Here is a 19,342-nt window from a genome sequence, read left to right as displayed (position 1 = left end):
TGGTCTCACAGATCTCTGCTCTCTCCCTCCTGCTGCTTTAATTATTGCAACACATTGGCTTATTTGTGAGGCAGCAGTGGAAAATTTTGTACTCAGCAGGGAGATAAACATTAAATCCTGATAGGAAAATCTTGAATCTGAGGCAGAAATGTGTTTTTCCAAAGCTGCAGTCAAATTTCTTGTTTTACAATTAGAAATTTTATAAATCTTAAAATAATTGGAACCAGAAAACAATGGCTGATTATATAAACAATTTTTATTTATTGTCACATCTGAGAAGATAAAAAAAACTAGCAGGATTTCTACTATGAGCTTCATAGTTCAGACACTTATCTCAGAAAATTCAGCTTGTTCATCCTCTATCTGCATAAACAGAACTGAACTCCTGTTTATTCATTTCATCGAGTCTGAAAGCAAAATATTCAGCCTCTTAAATGAAATGCATGGTCCTGCTTCTCTAAGCATGCATTTTAGAGAACAAAGATCCGCATTTTGGCTCAGTGGATGATGGCCAAGTGTAATTAAACGAAACAGTTTGACATGCTGCGCGCCTCAGACTCGTTCTAGCTCAAAGTTAAATCAGAATGAAGCGTAAGATCTGAGGCTGAAGTTTGTTCATTTAGCCTCTGAAAAGTTTAAATAGTTCAAAATAGTTTTTGAAACAAAATGAGACTTTTGAGTCACGATCTCTAAAACAGGAAGGCATGTGGATGATGACATTGTGTCTAATCACACTCTGTCGCCGTAAAGTCACACAAACAGAGCAACCAGTGAAAATAACTTTCATTCTCATTGAATTTGACAATTTAAGCAAAGTGAAAAGCACCAACTGTATAATCAGACAGCTGTAATTTCCTCTTCTTTGTTTTTGTTTTTTTGTTAGTTTGTGTTTTTGAAGAAAAGGTCAACTCCTGAATTGTCTGGGTTATAGTCAAACACTAAAAGTCATGATTACACAGAGTTAATTTATGCACATTTTCTGTGCACCTTCTAACCTCAACATTTCAAGATTGTGACCATTTTTGGGACATTTTCAGCATTTAATTAACATCTCTACATGGGAAGCTTTTATATTTTTAACATTACCTCTGGAGACACATAATGAAACATTTTCATCTTTATACTGCAGACATCCAAATTTAGTTTTTGTTCTCCTTGTTTGCCGTTTGTTCAACATTTTCAACCATTTTCTGCCTTTAAAATGTTACATTTTAAAAGTTATGCATTTTTTAAGAGTTAAAAATTGTCCTTCAAATGTATTTAATCTTACTCCACTATGGACAGGATTTGACTTAACCTGCCAAAACTACTGAAATGAATCCAATCAAGCTCTTTTATACAAGTATAAAGAGATCACCACTGGCCAAAGTGTGTGTGGATACCAATAACTAGAATATTCTCTGTGTTTATTATGTCCGGACTATTGGGGAGAAATCTAAAACAAGGCTCAGGGACAAGTATATTTTGTCCCACACTTCAGAGGAAATTTAATGAGCCCCTTGAGGAAGTCAGGCGGCTGCAAATTATGGACCAAAGGAAGAGAGTAAACGTTTAAATGAGAACTAAGTGAATGGGATAAAAATGATGGAAATTAATGAAATGTTGAAAATGATGAGAAAATGAGGTGCAAAAGAGGATCATATCTATATTTACACAGAGGTTAAAATAAAAAAAACCTAAATAATTACATATTTAGTATTTGTTCCTGACATTAAAAACATCTGATGTGTGTATTTTTCAAGGCAAGGTAAGGTCATTTTATTTACAAAGCACATTTTCAACAATAAATAAGTTCAAAGTGCTTTTTTCAGGTATATTGTCATTTTATAGCACAATCAAATAACTATATTACCTTCAGTTGTTATAAAAATGCTTTATATATCAAACATAATTTAAAAGAAATCGACTTTCCTTGGATTTCTCAAACATGCATGAAATAAAATCAAGGCAACCCTCCAGGTATGTTTTTGATGAGGTGATATTATAACAATATGTAAAGCTAAAAAAAAATAGATTTTTCATAATAAACGCTAGCAGATAGTGGGACGAATACACAGAACCAGAAGGGAGGGTTTTGGACTCTGACCCATGTATACTGACAGTCTGCACAGAGATTATCCACACACAGCATGATGGAGCTGGAAAAGGTCAACAACTCTGATTAGTTCCTCACACTTCTTTGCTAAGGCACCTGCTCCTGATGAGTCTGGACATATTAGTCTGAACGCAGAGCTGTGAGGTCGGCTCAGGCTTTATAGCCAGGCTCTGCTGCCATCTTGTTTGTGTTTTACCCTGAAGGTGCTTCAGCTTTGACGTTCGAGGTTTCACAGCAAAACGAGGTTCTGAAAGTTTACGTTTTCTCTAAATGTGCAGGAAACATGTTGGCTCAATACAATGCAAATACTTCTTAGTAGTCGATATGGCTTAAAAGAAAAACCTGATTTTTTTACACTGGATATGATTTTAATTGTTTTCTTGCTTTTTTTTTTCTTTTTTTTTAAAGTACTAATTATTGTAAAGGTGTGTTTCATTTCAATTATCCTTTCTATGAGTTGTACGACTGAGTATTAGGACCAGGCTACGAGAAATTTTATTTATGAGAGTATAGTAATAATGTTAGCTGAATAAAGATGCAATTTTGAAAAAGTAATTTCATGAGAAATAGCTTTACTTATACCAAAATATAACTTCACAAAAGTTTTTTTTTTTGTTTTTTTGTCATTTTCATGTTAGAGTTCTCATAAAATTATTATTTAATTCTGATAATATTACAAAAGTTCTGTATTCTGGTAATATTTTATTTTCATAATTTCAAAAAAGGCTTGCCCTGATATTATGTTACACTTATAGTTTGCAAAAGTCAGTTAATTTTTCAACAATAATTGAATACATTTTGTGAAAATGGTATCTCCTGTTCAGCATTATTAACCACAATGCAATACTTGACATTGCACCTAAACCAAAGTATAAAAAAAACAGAACTACCACTATGACGAATAAAAACTAAAACTAAGCAATACTTGACTAACAAAAACTAGCAAATACACAAGAAACTGATTAAATTAGACAAACAAAAAGTCATAACGAAATAAAACTAAACGATAATGAAAAAAACGAAACCATTATAACCCTGCTCTGCATTTATAACTCTGGAAAAAATTGAGGTCAATAAAACGATCAGTTTCTCTGGTTTGTATGGTTTATGTTTGAGTAAAATGAACATTGTTCTTTCATTCTATAAACTACTGACAACATGTCTCCGAAATGCCAAGCAAAAATTTCGTATTTATTAGCAGAAAATGAGAAATGGTCAAAATAATGAAAAAGATGCAAATAATGCAAAGAAAACAACACTAACGTTTTAACTCAGGAAGAGTTCAGAAATCTACATTTAGTGGAAAAACCAGGAGGTTTTCAATGCAGTGGGCTCTAAATTTTTTTCCAGAGTTGTATATAGCTGACCTGAATTCAGCGTCTAAGTAAATAGAAGCTGCAAAACCCACTTGTCGCACAAGATGGCTACGGCAAGATTTTCCAAATATCATCAAAAACCAAACATCTGATTAATCGATTTACCGCTCAGCCCTACTTCTTATGTCTCTAAATTCAACCCTTCTTTCTGGCTCTTCTCTGCTAGGACAGCCAGCTCAGAAACCCAGACAGCACTACTTGATCCGAGTCCAAGCAGCCTGCAGCTACCCAGCTCCACCAGCTGGTCAGGGCAGCCTCACGGTGCAGAGGAAGAGGAGAAGGCAGGATGGGAAGGAGCGGAAAAGGCTCCGCGGTGTCAAAGTGTCCAGGGAGGCAGCCGGAAGCAATCTGCGGTGCACAGTCAGCCTCGGGGGGCCGAGGAAGAGCCCTGCAGGGATTCGTCACAAAAATACACAAAAGACAAAAACAAAACACACGGCCTATCGAGCAGTTGAGAGATGTGCCTGTGTTTGAGGGAAGGCTTTGTTTGCTGAATCCCACAAGGTCCTAAATGTGCTATGTCCCTCATGAGACGATATGAGACAGCCAAGCATCTGCCACGAAAACTTCATTGTGTTTATTTTTCTCTGCCCAGCAGCAGACAAGCAAAAAGCCTGTAAATCTCAGTGACTGAGACGCATTGCATGGTGAAATCTCTCACACAGATGTTCTAAGGCTGCACATGAAACAACCTGGTAGGCCTCCATTGTCTTGCAGAAAGACTAAAGAAATTGCAAAAAAGCATAAAGCTACACAATTATATAATGATATGGTTAAATGTCATAGATGAATCTTATTGATCAAGAGATACGAACAAGTACAGGGATAATTACTGATGGATGGAAATCACTTCAACAAAATATTAAGCTCCTTTAAATAATCATAAGGTTTTCATTTTGAGACATTCTTATTTGTTATTATGTTGGATTATTTTGATCTTTGCTTTACTTTTTTATTCATTTATTTATATATGCTTGTTTCCATTTCTCTCATGTCTGAAATAAATGCTTAAACTTTTTATCCAACAAAAACACTTCACAAAATCTACTACAATAGTTTTGAGGGTGTGTGTCTATAAGTATCAGATGTTCAAATGGGAAAAAAAAAAAAGACTAATGATAAAATTAATGGCTGTAAAAGTTGGATTAAAAATACAGTTCTTTTCTTTCTGTTCAGATGCATCTCAAAGTGAGACATTTTTCAGAAGGCAGAAGAATGAGGATTTAAAATGAGGATTTAAAAAAAAAATCCTCATTTTCCCTTTTAAATAAAAGAAAGATCTTGAACATGCAGTACCACTGATGGCCACTAGGTGCTGGCTTCAAGAAAACTGGCTAATAGAAGAAAAAAAAGGCATGTTGAGGATGTGTGGAAATAGGAACATTTGCTAATTAAAGCTTCTCATATGCAATTTTGCAGTTAGCAGAGTGGCTTAGCATGGTTTAAGCTAAGCTAATTAGCTTCAAGCCGTACCCTTTATTTATCTTTTCTTCTAAACTGGTAGAAATGACCCAATATGACTAAACGTAAAAGAAAAATACAGGTTTGGATGCGTCTCTTGCTGACTTTTAACATTTCTGGGGAAATGTAAGAAAAAAAAAGAAAAAGAATCATATAAATAAGGAATATAAACTCCTAAACCTTCTCTGAAGACTTTCTGCTACAGCTGCACAGAGTTGAATGACAACAAAACTCAATAGATGAGAAAATGAATGTCACTCAGGTAAAAGTCTGGTTGGAGGAAGATGAGGAAAGACTTTTGGCGTTGTACTGCATCACAGTGTGCAATGGATCTGTATGAGTTTGCTTTAATTAAAAATTATATGCACCTGTAGATTTAATTTTTCATTTTATTTTAAATTTTAAGTAAAAGTAACAGTTAAGTGGTATTTGTTGTTTTTGGGTTTTGCGCACGGTTACAATTTTTGCTTACGGAGATTCTTACACTCTTGTGAGAACAGTCAACAATTGCAGGGAAAGTTAAAACACAAAGCTAGGGCCCACTTGTACGGACAGCTTGATGTTCCTTAATAATGAAAAGTGTTTTTACTTATTTGCAAGTCTCATCCTGTCTGACATCTGCAGCAATTCCCACAGAAAGTAATTTACTCTGGAACGAGAAAAACAGTCAATTTTCTTTTCCGTGGGGAGTCCTGATAGCAAAAATCAGCACCAGTTGTTGGTATGGATTCAGCACATTGTAATATTCATAGTTCAGTCATCAAACTGCCCAACAGTATTCACGCGCCAATGTCTAATTAGTCCCACAGTGTTGGAAGTTTCTCCCCCTCGTAAACAGTTTTCTTATTTAAAACAGATTGACAGGCTGGGCTGAGCAGAGCTGTGTTTGTGCTGCAAACACAATCAAATCAAAGGATTTATATGGAGCACAGATCTGAGACTCTGACTTAAAGCTCAGCTTCAGGCTACAGCGAGCAGATTGTAGACATAGGTGTCAGTGTGTTACTGTAGCTAAAAGGCACAAAACCAGGACTGAAGCAATAAGAAAAACATTAAATTTACAAGCCAGGCTGCTGTGAGCTCCCTTTAGACACATTCCATCACCTATAGAACAACATGCCACAGCTTTTCTGTTCCTTTTCCTATTATGTTATGAATTAGTCTTTCTCCAGTATTAAACCTGCAGCTGAATCCGTCAGCTAATAAGCTAACACTTACCAGAGATTTACTAAAGTGATGTTAGATGGAAGAATTGTCATACAGTAGATGATCAGGTGAATAATGCTGCATTTCCTAAATCCTGTCTCAGTTTTTCGCTTTTTTTCTCACATTTTTTAAGACATGACTTTGGATACATTTTAAAAATATTATCCTTTACATTTCATTGTGTTTTTTAAAGCACATACTGAAAACAAAGGTTTTGTCTAGCTAAAGAAAATAAATAAATAAATGGAAATGGAACCGAAGCACACAGGAAAACTACTGATCATTTAAAAATCTTTACCTCATAGGAAGGAAAGTAAAACAAAAATGAAATCAGGTATAGTGAAAACCTTGTAGGTAAATACTTTCTCCCCGTCTTTAGACGCTGTCCATGTGATCGAGCCTTTGGGAGGCTTCAGAAAAAGCCTCTCCGTATCCCGGGAGTTTCTGGGCTCAGCTTGCAAGACCAACAAGCTGTCATACTGGGAGTCCCCTGAGTAACATCCACCTCACTGGGACTGTTCCCCTTGTGAGAGAAATCTGCAAAGCCAGACTTCATATAAATAAATGAACCATTTAATTACACTACAAAAAGCAAAAAATGCAATCCACTTTAAAGTTGCTGTGCAATGACTTTCATAAGGTGTGATGAAAAACTGCAGGTATAGCCCCATTTCAGTGAACTCAGTCAGAAGAAGTGGATTCCAGTCAAACTGACACAAAGGCAGTGCTTCCCTCTGCTTCACTGCCCACTGCACACCTGAGTCTCCAGCATCTCGCCTGGACGCTTCAGTGCAAAGACGAATAGTGAGCAAAGCTCAGACTGTTTTTCCCTCTGAGGAAGGAGAGGAGATGGTGGAGGAATCCGATCCACTTCTTAGAACCTCTTTAAAAAGAGGCCACTGCTTCAGGAACCTGATATGCTAAATTCACATTTTGTACATTTTTGTACTTCCATTTGGGCCTCAACTGTTTCTAAACCCCCACCCCAAGTGCTTAAATAATCATAATAAAAACAGAAAGAAAGAAAAATCACCCAGCCATTTTTTTGGCAATATGTTAATGATTTTTAGTGTCTGGAAAATGAGTCGTTTCAAAAACTTCCTGACTGCTAATGGTGCGTTCACACTGAACATGTTTTGAGCATCACGGAGGCACATCAGGGGCATGTCGAGGGAGCGAGTCCCCAAGTGGGACTCCAGCACGTTTGGTCAGCTGGTTTTACTGCTGTATGTGCTGCTGTTGTTGTTGTTGACTTACTATTCAGAAAAGATGCTGGTATGAGTTTCAAAAACGGCTGGATAGTTGCCCATCTGTTTGCAGCCGTTTTCTCTGTGAGCGTACGCACTGCGTTGGGGGGCGTGGCCAGCAACAGCTTGTTTGGATTTAAAGTGACAGGAGGCCCTAAAGCAGCTCAATCTGAAAGGAGCTCAAACTGACCAGACTGAAATCTCAGTAGTTTGTGTAAAAAACATAATGAACATGCTTGTTTTGCTTTAAACCTATCCCAGGATGTTCAAGGAAGCGTAGCAGGTCACCTTTAAAATCATCCATACAACCAACAAGCTGCTGTTGACAGAGACTCTGGCTGAGAGACGTTCCAGACGATTTGAGATCGAAGGGACAGCTTGATGCAAACTGAAGGACCCGGCAGCATCATGGTCTGAAACCACTTCCCCAGCCCTGACATTTGATATGACTTCCAGTCTTGGGTTTTCAGGTGTGTGTCACAAATGCTTAACTCTCTTACAAAAACGGTGAATTAAAGGCCTGAAATATCTGAGCAGAAAGCGGAACATGCTTTCCTCTTCCTCTTCATGCGCCGTCTCACTCATTTCTGTGACAACCATGAGTCAGAATGTTGTGGCTGTGGGAGGAACAGTTTCATTACGGATATGTCTATTAAGATTGCGTGGATAGGTTTTGCGCAAGTAAATAGAAATAATATGAAAAGCGGAAAGCTGCTGGTGCGTATTGATTTTTTCTGTGAATGAATTATAGCAGAGGCATGAAGTAGAAAAAAACTCATTACAGAAGGAAAAAAACTAGTTTGTTCACATCAATACGTATTTGCGTTTCCACACCAGCCAACCGCCGCTGACATCAGAGGAGAGTGGGTGATAAATGGAGAGCGTGTGCGGTGGGGCAGCTGGTTTTATTTCACATCTGTGCAGCCAATCAGTCAGATGAATGGCAGCAAATTTCAGATGAGAGAATCTTACTGACAATTTCAATATTCCTGCCTCTGCTTATTTTCTACATAAAAGAAAGGTTTCATTCCAGTTTTGTAGTAAACCAAGCGTGAAATCTGCTGTGCAAAGAGATTTCTGAAAAGGTTTAATATTTCAAACTGGAGCCTCAGTCCATACGCCATCCCATACAACATGAGTGATTTCATTATGCTTACAGTTAGACTTTCATTTGGCTGTCTTTTTGTGTTTGCCAATTATAGAGATGGAAACTCTGGTTTAAAAAAATGGATTTAAAAGGTATAGAAACCTTTTAGAAGTTAGGCTGCAAATAAATGAAGCTATAATTGAAAGCAACGGAGCAAAACAAAGTTAGAGCAGTAGAAGAACTTATTTCAATTAATTGTAAATTATACAAAGTTTGGTCTAAATTCAACAAAATTTATTTATCTAATCAGATACAAAAGACTTTGTTGGATTTAGTCAACAAAAGCGGATGCTCAATACGTACCTTGCTAGCTTGTGATTTTTCTCCTGATCTTTAATAAAGAGCTTTTTTAAAGATCAGTAATCTTATGGTTTAACAGAGAAACACAGAGCTAATTAACTGTAAATTAAAATATTGATTGCTGATTGTGTCAGACTTTGAACAAAACAGCATTCACATTTAAAGAGGTGCTTAGAACAGGACTATAAAATATGTAAACATCAGACATATGAAAGACAAATATCATGTCAGGGACTGGTGCTGAGTTCACCTCAAAAGTGAACTTTTCCACTGAGCAAGAGTCAGTGAACACAACACACGAGACCTCAGGAAGATTTCTTGCTGAACACAGAAAAAGAATCAACTGTCTAAATTTCACTGGCTTAAATGTGCCATTTATCAACAAGTATTCATCATTCATTATGTGTTTTCATGTACTCAAATGATCTGGAGGTTTTTGAAATGTCTCGTTTCCAGACACCAACAGGAGTTTTTCTCTGTTATTAGAAGCAGTTGAGACCCACATGGATGTATGACAACATGCAAAATGTTAATTTTGCACGGTTCCCCTTTAAGATTACCCTTTGTGCTGTTGTACTGACTCGCCACCTGGATAACCTCGTTCATGACTCACTTCTGAAATAAATCTCTGAATCATCCTGACTTCTAGCAACCTCTGTGCTCGTCTTCATCATCATCTTCCTGCAAGTCAACCTGTCCGCCCTCCGTTTTCTTTCTCTCTCCGTTCCACCTGCTCAAGTCTTCAGGATTAGCTCCTTGTTCTCAACTCGGAGGCGCCACCGCTCTCCATCGGACCTCTGGATCAACACCTCCATGCAAGCAAACAACCCCAGATTCCAGTTGCTCCTCCTAATCGTTCAGTAAACGTCTTCTCTCATCTCCAATCATTCTTGTTTCAACTCATTGTAAAAAAAAACAACAAACAAAACACATTTTTGTCCCCTCAGATAGAGAAAACTACCTAAAAATATGAACAATTATGAGGGAATTCATCTTGTTGGGCTGAAAAAAGTAAATGATTTGATTTGAAACCATACAAGTTGGACCCAAGAGTAAAATCAAATGAAAGATGAATGAGTAATTTTCAAAAGAAGCTTGATAAATGCACAGTAGAAAACAGAAATGACTTGCCCTCATGGAAACAAGTTCCAGTGATAAACAGAGTTCAGGTGTAAGGTGGTAAACAAATCACTCAGTATGAAGGATTTGTTTGCAAACTACCTTAAAGTGATCATTTTAAAGATTAGTTCATCAACGGCTGATAAAGAGATGCAGCTCAGCACTCGCTCAGAGCCACTGGCTCCATGTTCTCTGGCTTAATTGCACCCAGGTTGCAAAAGATGGAGCAGTGAAATGAATCGTTGTAAATCAGCCACGGAAGAGACAAAGATCGGTCATGTTAATGGTTCGAATCCCACAAAACATAATTTAGCTGCATCTTCTCGTATGCTTGTTGCCGGAGAGAACAAATCGGAGTCAGTGTGCCAGAGTCGAGATATCCGGTTGCAGATTTTCTCGACAGTTTGACAACATCTGGACGTCAGGTGTGAAAGTTGGATGTCTGTCAACTTTAAGAAACGGAGAAGAAAACTGAAATGAAACTGTGGCAGAAGTTCACAATGGCACAATCTCTTCAAGTCACACATTTACATTTCCTGGTTGTGATTAAATGTAATGAATTTTAAAACCTGAGAATTAAAGAAATTTCATTCTCCCAGCAAGGCAAACCATTAATACTTTATATTTTGATAAGTTATGAGACTAACTCATTCATAAAGACTAATATTTTAGGTTTATCTTAATTGCTGTAAGGAAATATTTTAATATGAATTATACTACATATTAATCTGATAATATGCTAATTTTTGCATGATTAATGTCACTTTTCGCCAGCTCTAAGCTGTAATTAATATAGAAACTAACTCAGCGTGCAATAATACTTCCTTAGCCTATTTTAAAGATTTATGGAGAAAGGAGCTTCACTAGAGGCAAATAAATTCAAAAATATTTCTATAACGCCGTGGGTTTATATAAATGTGTCTGTATAAACGCTTTTATCCAGGGTCTTTTCACATACGGACTGAGAAATAGACATAAATTACAGCTGGCAGAGGTGCAGTGCTGTCTGAACTTTCATAATTGATATGAAAAAGGATTTTAATGCAAATGACATCAGATAGGTTAAGATTAATGACCTTCCTGAGGGGAAGCAGAGCATCCAACCTGTCTGTCACAAACTGTTCTCTTCACTGTCTCGCATATTAACTCAAACATCCACATCCTTGTATTTGTTTCCCTCTTTAATGTGGATTCTGCAGGCGCTGGTTTCCCCAGAGAAAATGTACACTGAGCCAAGCAGCAAAGCATATTCCCATTTCACCAAATAAAAGCCATATGGACATCTAATTTCGTCAATTTTTACTTCAGCATCTCATGGGGAACAGGAATATCTGATGAACGAGATGCAAATCCACCGTTTCGTTTCTGTTTTCGTTTTTTTGGAGCAGAGTCTAATGTCTGCTTTTCTGGGAACAATGAATAAATTATTTTTAATCAGGATGCACCCCCAGATGTGGAAAACAGACAAGGACATCAGTTAAAGTCAAGCTGAGCACATGAGAAAAACAAGCTAGATCATTTAACCCTCGGCTCCATTTTATTCGTTTTATTTCTGAAACAGGCTGTTTTATTGGACACTATAAATGATTTTAATAAATAACTAAACTCTGCAGCTTAGATGAAGGTTTATGGTTACAATAAATATTGTATATAAATATTGTAATATAGCTACATATTGCATCCAAAGAGCAAATATATATTTCTACAATATAGAAAAACTCTCAGTAATTTATATTTTTACTCCATCCAGAAGTAAGGACATGAAAACTGTAGTTCTTTAAGCTCTGGAGAGTCTTTTAATAAGAGTAATATTATTCAAAACTTTAAAAAGATACAATTTAATATTACATTTATTACATTTGTAGAGATGCCTCTTCAGTATTCTTTTCAGTCTTGAGACTCCAGCTCATAACTATAGAAATATGAAATGAATAATAAATTGTTCTGAGGGGAAACTTGCAAAAACTGATTGGCCACAGAGACGGGCCTGCTGCGCCGGTTTAATGATAGTATTAATTCATAACTAAAGTGGGTCTCAGTAAACTGCAGAAGGATTTCACAAAGTGACATAAAACTGAAGAGGAAGATTTTAGGCTTTGTATTTTTAGAAAACAGGGACTGTGTTGGAAATCTTTTCTCAGTTGAGTCTGTAGCACAAACCAAAGGAAACCTCTGCACTTTGTTTACAGTGATGGCTTCAAAGAACTGTACAAGTTTCTTTCTGTTAATTGTTACAACTAGATTAAAAGAAACAGCCAACCCCACCAGTCTCTGCACATTCGTCTTTTCTGTTTGCAGCGTTCTCGCTTCTTTTAGTCCCGACTTTCTTGTCACAGTTGCACTGCAGAGGTTCTGCTAAGTATGTTGCATAACAAATCCATTCGCAAGCGGAAAAAGCTTCCCTGGTTTAGACTTCTCTAATCGCCGCTGGGTCTTTCTCACTCTTTTAACAGAACCTGCCAAGGAAGACGTACACTAGTGTAACATACTGGCTTACAGTATCACCGGATAAAGAAAAATAAATTATTGCAACCTTTGTTGCTCATCCAGCTTTGTTCCAACCTCTTATGTTTTGCCTGACACATTTTTTGGTTGTGTATCCCTAAAACAGTAATGTTTTATAAAAGTGACGAGATATACATCAGAAAAAAATACAGTACTGAATACAAACAATACAAAAGAAAGAAAGCAAGTGAACTTATTATTAGGTTCTTGTGAGGTTTGTTTATAAGTTCAAAACATCTGACAAGATGGAAAGGATGATTTGGGGCTTTTATGGTTGAAAACATGCAATTAACACAATATCTTATTATTTTTAAGTAATAACGTAGTTCTGAGCTACATCTATAAGTATTCCAAAGTTTTAAATATTACCCATTAGAAGCTGTTAGAAATCTCATATTAAATAGATTTTATACTTGATGTGTGAATTGAAATCATTCACAATGCATACTTGGCTGAAATTTGAACAAACTCACAATTTTAAATTCCTGTTACTCATTTCTACTGCAGTAATTATGAAGAAAACTGAAGTTATTCTAAATAAACAGAGATCTCTGTGGGTCTGGAGCATGCAGGTAAGTGATGCAATGCCAAGAAAAAATTCAGGGTGGCTTGCAGTCATTAAGTTGGCCATGATCCCCACTGCTTACCAAATTATATGTGTAATGAGGCCATCTGGCCAGCAGCTACAGCCTGGCCTAACAACCGGACAGAAGACGAGCTTAATAAACAAAACAATGTGCAGCTGTTTTGGCACCTTAAGAGAAAAGTGTTGGAAAAAAAAAATAAGGTTTGACAAAATTCACACAACTCATTCCTTTATTTGAATCTCACTTATACGTGAATATCAGACTTTAAACTGTAAACAGGAATGATAAAAAACTTCCCCAACTGTGAACCGCTGAGATTTCACTTTTATTACACTGATTCTGCAGGATGATCAATAGGCTAACAGCAACATTCTGTTGTGCCACATCTGTTCACCTCTGATTTAGTTTTGCAAACATTAGAGGTTATAAATTGTAGATTTCTTATGTAAAAAAAAAAAACATAATCAACAGCAGAAAACAGACGTTTTAGTTTCCTTCCCACCAACCCAAATCCTCTCCTGCTTCATTACATTAAAGAAAACTTGCAGCAAATACTTATGGATGACAAATACACAATAAAATCACCATCTGCATCATTTCCATCATATTTCTACATTATTTTAAACATTAATATGAAAGATGTGACTAGGGTGTAAACATTGAGCCCTATGTAAACTAAGTGGGAAAGAATATTTAAATGTAAATCAAGTCTATTAGTTAAAATAATAAAAACATTACACAAAAGTAAAAAATAAACACATTTTTGGGATTAAGCTGTGGTGCAACCTTAGAAGTTCAAAAAATGTTCAGCAGGCAACTGAAAAAACAGCAGCAGGTGTTTGTAATTTGGATTTCGGAGTGATTAAAAATTGATTGTGAGAGCTGGAGCAGGCTGCAGAGAGCATTACGAGTCATTTGTCCAATTCCTTAGAATAAAGAGCTAAAGGCACAGAGAGGCAATGAGCTAATCACCTTTGTGAACCAGCTGTCATTAGTAGCTCTGTGGATCAATAAGCAACATTTCAAGCCAAACAACTTCTCCTCTCTGCGTGTGGTTCACAGTATTTATGCGACTCATAAAACTACTTGAAGTAGTGATTGTGTCTGAGTTAATACAGCCGAGTGGCAACGTATGACAGGAGGGACCAAAGAGGAAAATGCATTTGCGTCATCTCTTTATGTCTCGACGCAGAGCGGAGGTTCAGGTTAAGAGAACTTTATTGAACAGCTAAATTTAGATCAAATCTTTCACAATAGATTATTTACTACTTTTTATCTCGCATGTCCAGACAAAAACACACAAAAATGAGGTAAAATTAAATGTTTGCAAACTCACAGATGCTCCCACTTTGCAAACAGAGTCAGCTGTGCAACGTCCATTTTCCCACTTCTGGAAAGAAGCAAACAGAAGAGAGAGTCAGACTCACAACCAGAATCAGACAAACCTTAATAACTCTTCTTTCATAAATATGGAGGGATGAGATCATAAAGCATATCACACACTTCCAAGTCGACTGTTACAAAACCTGACGCACAACTAACAGTGCAGTGAATTACAGAAAAACAGACAAAAAGAGCAATTTGAACAACCCAGTAAAGGCTTGAATCCTTAAAAAACATAATGCTGCCACCACCGTATTTTACTGTGCTGAATCGTCAGTGATGTGACTAAAATAGAAGCATTTGTTACATTTTCAGCTTCTACGGTTCACTTTCACACTACACTGTGTCAAACTAGCAAAACCACTTGAAATATTTGTTCCAAGCTACACCAAGAACCACTGAAAGAAACGACACTTTAAGCCTCTGAAGACAACATAAACGCAACATCCTTTATTGTAAAATAAAAACAAAAATGGAGTGCTATCAGGTTTTAGGATTTATCTTTGGTAAAAGACCAAGAGCCACTTCTAGTGCTAGATTCTTGCACTTATTTTGGTTGTATTTACCCAGAATGATCTGCAGTATAGTCTGCTTCCTGCTTTTGGAGAGGTCTCTGGTCTGTTTAGTGTTCACATATTTGAACCGCGCCGCCAGAGTTCACTTCAGTCGACCAAGAGCTAAGTTTTTAGGCGGGTCGGAGTTCGAGTTTGGTCTGTATCAGAGTTTATTTGCACAAACAAACTAGACCTTCTAGGCAAATAAACTGGAGTGTGAATACAATCTAAATGTAATACTTACCAAAGATCAAATATTCCTTTTCCAAACACACACTTAGCTCCTTACAATCTATACATGTGTTTCCAGAAAGGATGGTTCGTTTACCTTTGACTGTATAATATTTGCTAATTAATTCTATTTGCAAAAAAAGAGACCTCATTACCGCTAATCGTTTCAACACAGGCCCATTGTGCAACTAGTCTGGAGGTGCTGCTTTATTCAAGTGACTCACAGATAAAAACTCTTATGAGATGATATAAGACAAGTGACAGCTTCTGGAGCCTTATGCATACCCATGCTGGCATGCTCGTGAACCAAATAAGCACTCCTGCTGCAATTGGGAATGTCAGCAGGACAACAGAGACATAGCTACACATCCTCCATGGTACGTCTCTGAATGACACAGCTTTGTTCTGTGAAGAAGCAGAACAAAGCGTGGGTGGTGGTCTGAACAGAACAAAGCCCAGATGAAATGGTTTGTCTGAACCCTTCACCAATCTACGGTGGGAGTGGGCGAGGAGCAGGGGTGATGCAAGCTCAGGCGGTTGCAAAAATCTTATTTCCCTGCTTCTAAAAGCTCACAGCTCAGTGGTGTTTCATGTCCCGGCAGCCGAAGCTTTCCGTTTGGTTCAAGGTTGAAGAGAATCTGGAATATTGGGAATATCTGGAATCTGGAATATGAGGATGGAGCAGAAACAATAAACTTTCACTTTAGATTGTTTCATGTTCTCTCCATCATTGACACTTTCTGTTCATCGTGCAATCAGAGAGCTCGATCCTGCTGACCCCATTTTTCAGCATTAATTACTACCTGGACCTGCCTCCAATCAGCAGTAATTGAAGGACACAGGGATAATTAACAAGCAACCTTTAATTGACATGTCCTGCCGTTGCTGATAATTAAGTTAGCAGATTTGTCATCAGTACAAGAAGCTCCTCAGGTGATTAACCCTCAATTTGCTGTCACTCTTCAATGACAAAAACACATTTTCCTAATCGTGAGTGGTAGCACTATTAATTAATCAAATGGTGCATAAAGATAGTGGGAGTAAATATTCAACATTTAGGGAAGAAAACAAGGAGGTTTCAGTATTCTCTAGATTGCAAGATTAATATTTCACAAAACAAATTCTCCCATGAGGGGGAAAAAAAGTCCACAAACATAGTTAGAAAGAAAAGGATAGATACTGCGACTAAACATCCTCTCAATCTAGTATGTCTTCTTTTTTTTTACAATTTCAAAACAATTCACAAGCAGATATAAAATCTAGTAGGTGAAAGCTGCTAATAAAACACAGAAAGAGTGATCTCAATCATCTGAGAAAAAGAGCTCTGACTGCATAAATAATCTTCAAGAAACATTAAATCATGTACAAATGTTTGTGTCTAAACACACATCTGAAAAATCTGGACAAATAACGCATCAGCGATTTATGAGACAGAACTGGAAGGTAATTAAAAATTAAAGCCTTCAACTCAGTTGCTTGTTATTTTTATAAAGGTGAAACTTTTGCACTGTTAAAACAAAAACCACACGCAAAAAAAATTGAATACTGTCGCTGTTGCACACCTTACACCAAGAAATGATTACGGTAACCTTAAATAGATGTGTAAGAGTGTGAATATGTGAAATGATAAAAAAAAAAAAGTCATTTCACTCAGTGGGGCTGTGCTGAGATGGCAGATGAGTGTGTGACTCATTTGGCCCTGGGTGGCTGTGTCAGGCCTCTTTTCCGCCTGTTGACTAACTGCTCCTTGTTCTGTAAACACAGACAAATGCACCCCACAGGAGCGGCTGCCCTGCAGCTCCCCGGTGCCTTAAACTAATGAATTTTTAAAGAGGGTATCAATCAAACTGCAGGTCAGATCAATAGTCCACATCTCAGGAGCAGATTTTCACTCAAGCATTGCTTCCATGTAGCCGTCTTGTCAAACATTCTTTCACTGTAGACAAGCATAACATAACATAACATTTGTAAAATGAAAATAAAGTCATTATAAGCTGTAAAGGGTGGGAAGTGTTATCTGACTGGGGCATCAGACGGCCAGGTGGTGAGCACATCACAAAAGCTGGTCAGAAAAGCACCGGCATACACTTTTGACACTTGGCATATAACAAAACAATCAATTTTGTTATAAACAGTAACCTATTATCCTTTCTCAAACAGTTTTATGGGCTAAACAGAACATGTTCATTACAATTTTTGCACAAAATCTTTTCAGTCCATTCAGTTCTGCCTATAAGGAAAAAGTTGAGTGATATTTTCAACACGAATATCACCTCAAATGTTTCTGAGAACTACAACTCCAAAATAAAATGGATATTATGTAATAGGACGGTAATAGTTACAAACTCTAACACTGAAGTTGAGAAAATATTATTTTATGATATATAAACTATTACATTTTGGTGATCTCTAACTACACTGCCTGGGTAAAAATTCAAAATTGGATCATGTAAAGCAGGACCTTAAACGGCATGAAAATTAAAAACAGTCTGAAATTTGATAAACATTTTAACATTTCTCTAAAGACTATAGAGAGATATTTAAAGATGCTCCTGTTTGATGTTAATACAGACCAAAAACCTGGTGATTTCAGATAATATTAATGCTTCATTTCAACAACCATCTGCGGTTCAGATTAATCTTCCTAATGACGCATATCAATTTACCTCACACAAAGATAAAAGGAGTTAAATATAAGGAAGCAATTTTCTCAAATGCAAGCTGCAGTGATTAGATCTCTTTCTTTGATCTGATTTTGATAAATTAGATCATAAATGCCACAATACAAAGAGAAGAAAGGACATAGCAAAGGTAAATGGAGAAAGAAGGTACACTGTGTAATAAAAAAGGAATGAACAAGACAACCTTAAGAGGATGAGCCAACAAATTACAGAAATAACTCACTAATTGGTAAAAGCAGAAGACAGATGTCTTATCTGGTTGCTGAAATAACAAAACACTTCTGCCTGCGAGACAATTCCTTCATGTTAAGTCAAAAGGAACAAAACACAGGGGGACCATATGTACAGACCAAGAGCCAGAGGCTCTTCATGTTGCTGAACAATGCTTCATTTCCGCTGCGAGTTCATTCTAATTTCTCTGTCTTTACTTTAAAAAGAATAAAAATAAACATTAGAACAATGTTCTACAGAATACAACCGAAAAGCTCTGGGTAAGCTTTCTTTTGGCTTAGAGAAACTGTCTGTAATGGTAATCTTTTTTCTTTTTTTTAAAGGACATGCTATTAACTTCATTCATTTACTAAAATGAACAAATGAACAATATAAGAAAAAATTCTGTGAAACATAAATTTTAATTTCTAAGATAAAGACACACAAGTAAAAGTCTCCAGTAAACCAGCTCAATTCTGTGTGAAAATAAAATACCTCCTTGCTAAATTATGAATGAATTAAGCCACATCCAGACCTGACTATTGTCAGATCTTAATAAATTACTTAAATATCATCCACCCAACAGTGTGACGCAAGCTAAAACTGCCAATGAAACAAATCATGCCTTAATCTAAGAAATGTAATAAAAGACTAGAAAGTGTGAATGCTTGGTGAAAAATGGCAAAAGCGTTTGAAGCCAACTGCTGAAGACTTGCAGAAAAGTAAGAAATAGTCCATGAATTGCGAAAAACCCAAGTAAAAGCCAAAATTAGCTAAAACGTTAAAACTAGCTAAAATGCTAATGATACCAAATAAATAACCACTAGCATGCTGGGTTACAGTGATATATTCCATAAAATGTAAAAAAAAATAATAATCATCATTTAAAGCCCTAAAATTTGAGCGATTCCCCTATTCCTTCTGATAAAAATGGTGGGTGAATGAAATCTATACCTTTTATGATTCCTGAGATATCAACATTTGTTTGGCGGCATCATTTAGTATCGTTTGACCGGTTAGCTCAGCTGGTCAGAGCGTGGTGCTAATAACGCCAAGGTCATGGGGTCAAGCCTCATACTGGCCAATTCAAATCTATAGTCTTAGAAATATCAATACATTAGGCTGGAAAATCAAATATTATGCATGTTGATTTTGGAAAACATTAGAATGTGAGCACTTTCCTCAAAAATCTTCAGATAAGATCATGTAAGTTGTTCTTAAATCGATGGAAACTCGATAT

General features: G+C 36.7%; 1 long non-coding RNA gene across 1 annotated transcript in view; it reads right to left on the bottom strand.

Moving 5' to 3' along the window:
* The window catches only part of LOC103148763 (uncharacterized), a 32,398-nt gene that overhangs the window by 9,665 nt on the left and 3,391 nt on the right, over positions 1 to 19,342 (bottom strand). Inside the window, exon 2 of the long non-coding RNA XR_477393.2 lies at positions 14,380 to 14,433. This is a non-coding gene — a long non-coding RNA (uncharacterized LOC103148763). The remainder of the gene's footprint in view (positions 1 to 14,379; positions 14,434 to 19,342) is intronic.

This window comes from Poecilia formosa, unplaced genomic scaffold (assembly GCF_000485575.1).
Source record: "Poecilia formosa unplaced genomic scaffold, Poecilia_formosa-5.1.2 Scaffold212, whole genome shotgun sequence".
Lineage (NCBI taxonomy): Eukaryota > Metazoa > Chordata > Actinopteri > Cyprinodontiformes > Poeciliidae > Poecilia > Poecilia formosa.
Note: the sequence above shows the minus strand (reverse complement) of the source record. Positions and strands in the feature narration are given on the sequence as shown.